The 10253-nt window shown below is 45.2% G+C and overlaps 1 pseudogene; it reads left to right on the top strand.

Annotated features, from left to right (window-relative positions):
* The first annotated feature begins 4027 nt into the window (after positions 1-4027).
* On the top strand, positions 4028-7509 carry LOC120683370 (annotated as a pseudogene).
* Positions 7510-10253: the final 2744 nt, after the last annotated feature.

The raw sequence follows: 10253 nt of genomic DNA, 5'->3' as shown, positions 1-10253 counted from the left end.
CCCGTTGCAACTACGGTAAACAGATTTTGATCTAAGCTAACATGCCTTAGGTAATATAAAAAACCCAACAAATACAACGATGCAACATGTCACTTGGACTAGGTAGTCCTAATAGCCGTACCCCCACGTAGCAAACTGCGTTGAGCCTTCTCCGCAGTATCCACCCATTGGAGGTTGCGCAGGCGGTGGTGCCGGAGGGCCAGGGCCCTTGTTCTTGTGACAAGGGCAGTTGCAGTAAGGAATAGTGCATGGTTCATCTTGTGAAGCGGCAGCATTGCTGTTATCATCTTCGCCGTCTTTGTTACCCTCGCTTACTTCCTCGTAATGGTTCACCTTGCACTTCAGATCAAATATCTTAATCTGGAGGTACTCGATGAACTCCTGAACAGAATCAATTGGTGCAGGATCGACCCACCTGGTAAACCCACAGTTTTCTGGAGCATCTGAAGACTGCAAAACAAATTTCATGTAAGATGTCTCAATGAATAAAGAAATAAAACAACCGAGCATTACCCATGCGTGAGGCCATTTGAAGAAACGCCGACCGCCATTCATCCCGTCGGTGCACATCTGCACTAAGCAGTCCTCACTATGTCTGCATTTTGGCCACGTTTCTCTACGGTTATCGTATTGTCGAAGAGGAGTTTTATTGATAAATTCACTCTTGTATTGTGACGGAAACTCAAACACTGGTTATGGAAAGAAATCGGGTCCAAGAGACCCCTCTCATATTATGGGGTCTCCCTTTCTTGACGCGCCTTTCATCCCACGCGGCCCAACCAACAATGAACCAATAGCCGTTTCTCAGTAGGAGCACCAGACATATTTTCGCTTCTTGACATGCATCGGCATAAAAAAAAACATTGGCAGCCTCGCTGGCATTGGCGGTGCTGCCGCATTTTTTTCAAGGCGTTCTCCACCCGAGAGATCTTAAAACGGCCTGGGGAGATGGTGGAGGGGAATTTCAGTATTCGGAACTCAATTCACATGTTTCGCATAAATTGACACCCAATTTACAAGCCATTGCACGTCTTGCTGAAATTGAAACCTATTCACAATCCTTTCAGAATTTGACACCATGCACGCGAATTCTTTAATTTTGGGTGTTCCTTTTCTATTTCCTCCATTTTCACCTTTTTTCTTTTGTTTTATTCTTCGGGACATATGAAAGGACGCTTGTGCCCCTGGCCTTATCATCTCTAGGTCCAGGGATGCCTCCGCTCTCCGTCGTGTTCTCCTTGCGCTCTAGCACCCTAGGAACCGCTGCATCCTGCACCTAGATGTCTAGGCCCCAATCTCTGATCGGAGGAACCTCGCCGCGCACGGTCCTCGTGTCCGTGACACCGCATAGAGCTAGCGGCTATTGCAGGACATGGGCTTGTGGACGAAGCGGACGATGTCAGGGCGGATCGGTGCACGGAGGACGTCCGGTAGTGGGGCACTGGGGCGTTGAAAGAGTCTACAGTTATCGCTCTCCAGGAGACCAGGGGGTGCGCGGCTGTGGTGATGGGGAGCGGCGCTATAGCTTCGGTGGTGGGGCGGGAAGGGTAGAGGCGTGAACGGCTAAGGCCAGAGGCTCAAGCCAGTTGATGTAAATGGTATAAATATTTTCTGACCGTATTTGAATTCGATCTGGTTTTGAAGGGTTTTGTATTCATTTCGTCCGTATTCGATTTCGGATATTCAATATACGTAATCGATCTATATCTGGATACTAAATGTTACATTTTCACGATGTTGATATCCATTACAATGTTATCCGACAAAAACTAACACTATGCGTATCTGTTATCGCCAGAATTTGAACAGGATTGGTAGGCCAAATGTCAGAAGAAGCTCACGGTAAAGGAGTCCACTTAGCCATGCTTATATCATAAGTTTGGCCAAATACAATGATAATTGGGCACTCAAGGGTTGAGCTGAGATGGGGTCACGGGCCTAATCCATGTTGAAGCCCAGTCTATTCGCGAGGCGGGTTCGGACTGCAGAAAGAGGCCGCACAAAAATGGATGCCCAGGTCACATATGGACTCCGTTTTGGATGTTCTAGATATGCATGGAAAGCTAAGAAGATAAGCTTTCCATTACAACTGGAATCACGTCCAGATTCGCTCGGAGTTGACGGGAACTGCCGAAACAATAGGACGACCAGAATCTGCCACAATTATACGACATGTTTCGGCTGATATTTGGAAGCTTCATGAAGATCTGGACCGGTGGAGGGAAGAGTCTAGATCATGTTATCTAATCTTTGAGTCTTTATTGAGTTGTAATCTATCTCTAGTCTTCGTTTAGGAAAGAGTTTAGAGGTTGCCTTGCACAACAAGAAGTCTCCGGACTATAAATATGTACCCTATGACATTTGTAAGGGAGAACGTCATCACTTTTTGCAAACAACAACTCTCAGCGCACCGCCACCCCTAATTCTAGGGTTTCATCCAAGTAAGCGCCATGCTGCCCTGATCGCTTCTTGCGATCAGGGCAGCGTTGTTCTTGTTTTTACCTTGGTATTACTCGTACTGAAACGTTTTTGATGGTGAGTAGTGTTAGTTATCCTGATTTTCGTAGCATGAATTTTAGTAGATTCATCGTGCTTTTGTTGCTTATCATCCACGAACATCATGTCATCTCTGCGCAATCATGTTTTAATCTTATACTAATTCTCGTTGTATGGAATTAGTCGCGTAGAGATGACACCCTGCTTCTTTTTTATCTAGTAGATCTAATCTGTTATGGTTTGTTCTTATATGTAAGAATTGGCGTAATATCTGCTAAGTTAGGCCTTGCAAACGGGTTGGATGATCCGGTGACGTATTAGATGCTTTGCTTTAGTCTTAATAGGGAATTGATTCGGGAATCGGATTTCGCTTATTCTTAGGCCTCTATTCTGGTTAATGTTTAGTTATTTATTACGCTCATTAGGTCCAATTACGTGTAGGATGTTCCGATCTAGCAGTGAAACTTTTACCGTCGTGGATTAGATTAGTTAGATTTAAATGAAGCAGCTTTACAGTTATTTGCTTTATTTATCAATATCCGGATATATATAGATCTGATCTGACACCGGGACTCGATCGGCTCTTCAGAAGCCGATGCAAGAGTCGTCCCGGGGAGCCGACCACGGCTCGGATTTTATGTTTGCACGTGTTTGTGTATGCAGGCAAATCATCGCAAGCTCGTTCGCACCTTCCTGATCGGGTATAGGTCAGGTGGCACGCCCTGCGTTTTAGAAAGCCGCGGCGTGTGCTAGGATTGCGGGCCGTTGACGAGGGAGCAGTGGCTGCCAGCGCCCCGGCGACCTCCCGGCTCTTCGTGTTGCCTGTCGCTACTCGCCGGTAGGTTTTGACCGACAACAGTATCTAACTCCGTATTTGAATAAAAATATAAAAACAAACACAATATTGGTAATATCCGTCTATATTTAATCCGTTTACATCTCAAAATAAAAATAAAAGAAAGCAGAGTGAAAATTGAGGAAAAAGAAGAGAAGCACCCAGAGTCAAAGAATTCGTGCACGTGCCAAATTCTAAAAATCTTCCAAATTAAACGTTAACTATAATAAAATGTGCGAATTAAGTCTCAGGTTCTGAAATTTCTGACCGCGATGTGTTCCTCTGCCGAGCCTGTCCCACCACATGTTTTTGTTCCATTCCGCACTTGTCCAGGTGGGTCAAACTGTTTTCACTCGGCGTGTTGTTTAGGGCGCGTTTAGTTCCCGAAAATTTTCACCTCCCCTTTAAACACATATATGAAGCACTAAATATAATTAAATAACAAAACTAATTACACAGTTTGGATGTACATGACGAGACGAATCTTTTAAGCCTAATTAGTGCATGATTAGCCATAAGTGCTACAGTAACCCACATGTGCTAATGACGCGGTCAAAGGCCTCAAAAGATTCGTCTCGTGGTTTCCAAGTGAGTTCTGAAATTAGTTTTTTAATTTGTGTCCGAAAAATCCTCTCGACATCCGGTCAAAGTGCTGATTTGACATCTAAACATTTTTTGATGGGAACTAAACGCGCCCTTACAGTACTCGATCTGCGCGTTCGAGGCTGCATCGATCTGTCGATTTGAGCTTAATTAACTGCGGCAGCCATAGTATCTCGACGATTTCTAGTCGCGGGGTTCTCTCGCTCAGAAATCGGTGAGCTGGTGCTGCTAGGGATGGACGAATTTTTAGAACAAATTTGATATTTTAAAATAGATATACTTAAAATTTTATGCTAATTTTTTTTATATTATCAAGCATATTATTACACATAAGAATAAAATTTTGTATAAATTTTTTTATGTATTATTTTGCTCCCTACAATTAAAAAGGTGAAAAAAGATTCGTATCCGTATCCGATCCGTATTCGAATTTTTATATCTATTATTTGAGAATATATATGATGAATTTAAGGTTTAGTTTTTATGAATTTTTATAAGATCAATGTTAAATACAAGGCTATGAATTTATTATGTAAATTCTATATCTTATTTGTCCATAATCGAAGAAAAATGACCAAAAATCTGAGATTCGAATAGACATCCGAATCCATCGTTAGGTGCTGCCGCAGCGAAGAGGAGGGAGGGGGATGGCGCCGCCGCCGCGCGTGTGCGGGACCGGAGGCGGCGGGTTCATCGCCTCCTGGCTCGTCAAGCTTCTCCTCTCCCGCGGCTACGCCGTCCACGCCACCCTCCGTGACCCAGGTAACAACCCTCCTCTTCCTCAGAGGGACACGGCCGCTCCTTCCCTGCTGAAAATGCCCCATTTTCGAGCTGTCGACGCGCTCTGAAATCATGGATGCAAGAAACTAAAATGCTTCATTCATGCCGCCATGGACGTGACTGTGCCAATTGATTATTGCGGATTCTCGTTCAGGCAATCCAAAGAACGCCCATTTAAGGAGCTGGACAAGGCCCAAGAGAATCTGCGTCTGTTCAAGGTCGATGTGCTAGACTACGACACGCTAACACCTGCAGTTGAAGGATGTGAGGGGGTCTTCCATCTTGCCACTCCGGTGCCTGAAGATAAGATTGTTGATCCTGAGGCAAGTCCTTGCACACTTGACACCAATGGTTATCATCAGCGTATTCGGAACTGTATCTAGATAGATAGGTGGAGCTGGTCAGCTGGAGTAACTTCTAAGGTCACTTCACAGTTAATGCATTTCCAGACTCCTATAATTTCATCCATGTGCCTACATATGCGCTGACTATTAACGAATTAGAGGAAATGTGTAAGTGGGTTTTATCCTGGGAACCTACAGTCATTCATGCTTCCAAAACCAGGCTGTTTTCTGACTTGTGTTTTCAGTACTAGCTCCTGGAGAATATTCCCACAACCTATTGTAGCATTGGATGAGTAATAAAATTTGGATCATTATGCGCTGTGTTAAGTCAGATTACGTTGTAAGGCTTGAATGCTGGAAGCCCTCTTTGTTAAATTGCAATGTTTATTTCTACTGTGAATCTTGCAGAAAGCTTTGTGTTGTATAGAAGGTTAGTGCTCTTCGGTCTTCACTCACCATGTTCTGGATGCATCTGTGCAGTCACAAGTACTCGATACTGCTGTGAAAGGTACCTTAAATGTACTAAAGGTCTGCTCGGCTGCAAAGGTTCAGAAACTTGTTGTGATGTCCTCCAATGCTGCTGTGGATTTTAACCCGAATTGGCCTCAAGATAAAATTAAAGATGAGACTTGCTGGTCAGACAAAGAGTTCTGCAAGGAAAATGGGGTCAGTAATGCAAGTTAGTACCGCAAGCTTTGCAATAGCATAAACATGCATGCTTACCCCATTTGTTGGTTCCTTATAGTTATATCTCCATTGAAAGGCCGATTGTGTTTTTTCTTAACATAGGCTAGTCTTTTTACTGGAGATGTTTTTTTGAGGGAGGTCTAAATTGGGACCATTCTCTGCTTTTTACTGGCAGGACTGGTATTCTGTTGCCAAGATTATGGCTGAACAGGCAGCCTTGGAATATGCAGATAAAAATGGACTGAATGTTGTTACACTTTGCCCACCTTTGGTTTTTGGCCCACTGTTGCCGCCTACGGTGAATACTAGCAGCAAATTCCTCATCTACGTTATGAAAGGTTCCCACTTTACATTCCTTCTCATGTGTTACTAGGATTATCACTTCTCTGGTGATTTTTTTGTCCTGACTCACTATGTTGTTGTGCTCCCTTACCACTAGTAAAGTTGCGTTTTTAGTGCAAATTGTATCTGTCGGTGCATTATGGAATGCATTTATGTTGTACAGTCTAAAGCCTTGAGAGGAGATCACATTAATAGTTCCTGTTAATGGATTCCTTCCAAATTCAAATGATGGCAAGGTTCAAATACTGTAGTACTTACTGATCATCTTAGGATCTGTTCGTCACCGTTACCTTTCCTGTCCCATGTTCGTCCTTTACGTTCTTTTCAGAAATAGCTGCTATGCTTTTTATTAATGCTCTTCAGCTGTTCAATAGGAACCTTCATCCATTAGCAGATTCTTCACAATCTATTGCTTGCGATTCCACATTCGGCTCATTTATGGTTGATATTACATGTTTAAGATGAATACAAACGACAAAACCATGTACATCATATTCCATGATAGAATTATTTCATCTTAGGAGGATCTGGTACCCATCCTATTCGCATGTTCCGGTGCATTAATGATGTTTTGAGGCAACAGCAGTAATGTTACTTCTCCTGAGCTAATCTCGCTGTTTCGCACTGTAAACTGCTACTGCTGGGTACAAGTTTCTTTTTGATTTGACTATATTAACTCCATCGGTTGGATTACAGGAGGCCCTGATGTGATGAACAACAAACTATGGCACATAGTAGACGTCCGTGACGTGGCTGATGCTTTGCTTCTGCTGTACGAGAAGGAAGAGTCATCGGGGAGATACATCTGCTCGCCGCATCACATTCGCACGATGGATTTGGTGGCCTTGTTGAAGAAGATGCACCCGGAGTACAACTACGTAGACAAGTAGTTTCTGCCATGGCGATGATTTGGAACTTGCGCTGATTTACGCTATCTGAACCGTACCACTCCCTTTTCGCTCTTGCAGCATCCTCGATGTCGATCAGAAAGCGTCGTTGACAAGCCAGAAGCTGATGGACCTGGGCTGGGAACCCAGGACGCTGGAGGAGACGCTCTCGGACAGCGTCGAGTGCTACAAAAAGGCAGGCGCGCTCCAGGATGTACCTGGGCGTCCTTGCCGTCTCCCCCATCTCTTCCGTCTGGCTGGTGACCAGTGAATCAACTGCCGTGGCAGTGTTTCATTTTGGCTGTTGATTCATTTTGTGATCATCGCTTTGTCGAATTAAGAAATGATCAAAATAAAAGTTGTAGATTTTGAGGAATTATATAACTTTATAGTTAAATACTTTTTCATTTGAATTAATTTACTGCTTCAAAATGTACTTTGACATTGTCATTTGCTAAGTGTTTTTTGTCCAGCACTCGATAAAGACCTTGTTTGCTCGGCAAAGCATATTTTGTTGAATGTAAAAGGAAAAACACTCGGCAAGAGTCCTATTTGGTGAGTGTTGTTATTTTGCCAGAGTGTTTTTGACAGCACTCGGCAAAGAGTCTCGAGTGCCCGATAGGAGGATGCACTTAGGTAAACTATGGGGCACTCGGCAAAACAGTCGGAGGATTCCGGTAGTGGTGACTGCCCGTGTATCCCACGACGATGAATACAGTTGTGAACTCTACTTTGGATGCTGCGCTGCTCAACCTCGACGTGCCCCCAGGCTCCAGCGCACTACGCCATCGTGCGCACCGACCGCGCGGGGCTTCACCTCGGGAGCCCATCGCCAAGAGCCACGCTCATGTGGTCGCCACTCGCCAGGCCGGCGCGGGCAGGGGCGGCTCCACGGCTCCGTTGTGAGGTCAGCCCCGCAGGCGTGGCGGTGGAGCAGCTCCTCGCCTCCTCCACGGCAACGGGCAAGGCTGCCGCGCCGCTGCCACCACCGCCTAGCCATTGCGCGGGCTCGATTCGGAGGTAAGCACCGCTCCTTGCGCGCAGGCCACCGCAAGTCCGCCTGCTCCCCCGCCGGAGAGGCTATACATCGCCTGAAGACAAATGCATCTGGAGCTGTAACCAAGAGAGCTTAGGAAAAAAATATATGGCTGAGACCGCGGCCCCAGCGTCGCCCACCCGCTCGGGCGACTCGGGCGGCGGCCCAAACCCTAGCCGCCGCCGCTGCCTACCCCTGCCCTCCCCATCTCCTCGTCGCCTCTAGAGGGCGCCGCCGGAAGCCCGTGCGGCCCCTGGGATGGTGGCGGCGGGGCGTTTTACGGCGTCTTGGGCTGCTTATGCGTGGATCTGGCGGGACTCCGCGCATGAAGGCCGGTGCCGCCGGTCCCATGCCACGGGTCAGGGCAGGGCGTTTGTGTGACAGACCCGTCGAGTTAAAACGCTTAATTAAGCGTAACCACCATCATTTGAACACATCAGGCGGTTAGCTTAATTAAGTATAACTTGACACGCTGTTTCCAACCCACAGACCGATCGAAACACACCAGAAGTCTCGCACGAAGGTGAGCGTAGAAGGTACCAGTAAGATACAATTTTACAAAAATAGTAAATAATATTAAGGCTTTGACAAAACATCTTTAAATTTAAAATTTACAAAAGAAATGATAACAGCGGAAGGGAATCTAACTTACAGAGCATTTTCACTAGAAAAATAGTAAAACAAACTAAATAAGTCGAGAACTACCAAGACGTGAAGACGAGGTGCCACATCGAGCCCACCGATGTGAAATGTAGTTAGCTCTTATACCTGAAATAGGGTAAACAACAAACCCTGAGCAACTAATACTCAGCAAGACTTACCCGACCAGTGGGTATAACTTAGCCCACATACCTAGACATGCAAGGCTTTTGGCTGGTGGTTTATTTTGCAGAAAAGCAACTAAAAGTGGATCTTTATTTTTCATATTTTAGCTCAGTATTTTGTAGGGTAATCATCATCTAATATTTGCCTCCTAACTGGAACAATCATGGTGGAACATTACATAATAATCCAAAGTAATCCTCATTATATATTTATATTATACACATTCCATCTCATCACTACGATCCAGTGCTGCGATCGAGGTGCTCATATCTGAGAGCGACTGACGGCGAATCGATTCGATTTAACCTTGCAAGGTGGATCTAACCAACACAGCACGCGTATGCCCCGTCGGACCACACGCACCAACCCTTCCCCTCCCTGCTTCGAACTACAGAACCGCCCCACCTACATATAGTCAGCCGAGCTCAACGAGAGACCACCAAAAGTAAATACATACATCCCGTTTCTTCGCGACTACTCGACTCGCCCTAAGAGGTGGTGATGAAGTTCTGTACTTTCAAAGCAAGGCAGTACTAGGCTTACTAATTTCGACTACCTCCTACTCCCGGTATGCGGTTAGTACATTTCAAACATGATCAGCAGGGCCAGATAACGGTACGGTCCTTAACCGACACATACGGGGCTAAGACACCTAGGAACCATGTCCTGCTGCCATACCTATACATCAACATCATTCCCCGTCCGGTCTCCAAAATTCCATTCATTTCCATATCGAATACACAACTCATGTACTAGAATAGGAATATATCATATATCTCACGAGTAATCGGAAATTACTCGACTTCTAATCATCTTATATCTCGCGAGTGACAATAGAGCACTCGTCTTCTACCGGGAACCATTAAGCATAGCACTTCTATCGTCCTATACATATTAGTATAACTCAAGGAAATGTAGGGATCATGCAACTAGGGTTCCAAACAATTCATAAACCTAATGCACAAATAATAGAGACATATATAGGTGTCAAAATTTGAAATAGTAGGATGTGTATTGGGGCTTGCCTGAGGGTAACACTAAGTTAGTGTTAATATTATTTTCGGCCTTGGGCCCTTCCGACCTTGGACCGGGTCTTTGGTTGCGTCAGCAGGTCCTTCCATCTTCTGGAGATGTCCACCGAGCACCGTCTTGTGGTTCGGCTCCAACATCGCGTGCTTCACGTTCACGCATTGTACATCTAGCGTATCTACACGAGATGCATATGACATGAGAATGCAAATATGATATACAACAACAACTTAACCAGTACCGAGTATAAACACTACTAGTTTGCACAATTTACACTTAACAATCCTAATGTACTCCGAAATATCCAGATTCCTGTCCGGAATCTCCGGATTACCCGGAGTATCTAGGTTAATAACCGGAGTTTTCGGATTTCACAACATTTTCGCCCC

The sequence above is a fragment of the Panicum virgatum genome, chromosome 2K (genome assembly GCF_016808335.1).
Source record: "Panicum virgatum strain AP13 chromosome 2K, P.virgatum_v5, whole genome shotgun sequence".
Taxonomy (NCBI): domain Eukaryota; kingdom Viridiplantae; phylum Streptophyta; class Magnoliopsida; order Poales; family Poaceae; genus Panicum; species Panicum virgatum.
Note: the sequence above shows the minus strand (reverse complement) of the source record. Positions and strands in the feature narration are given on the sequence as shown.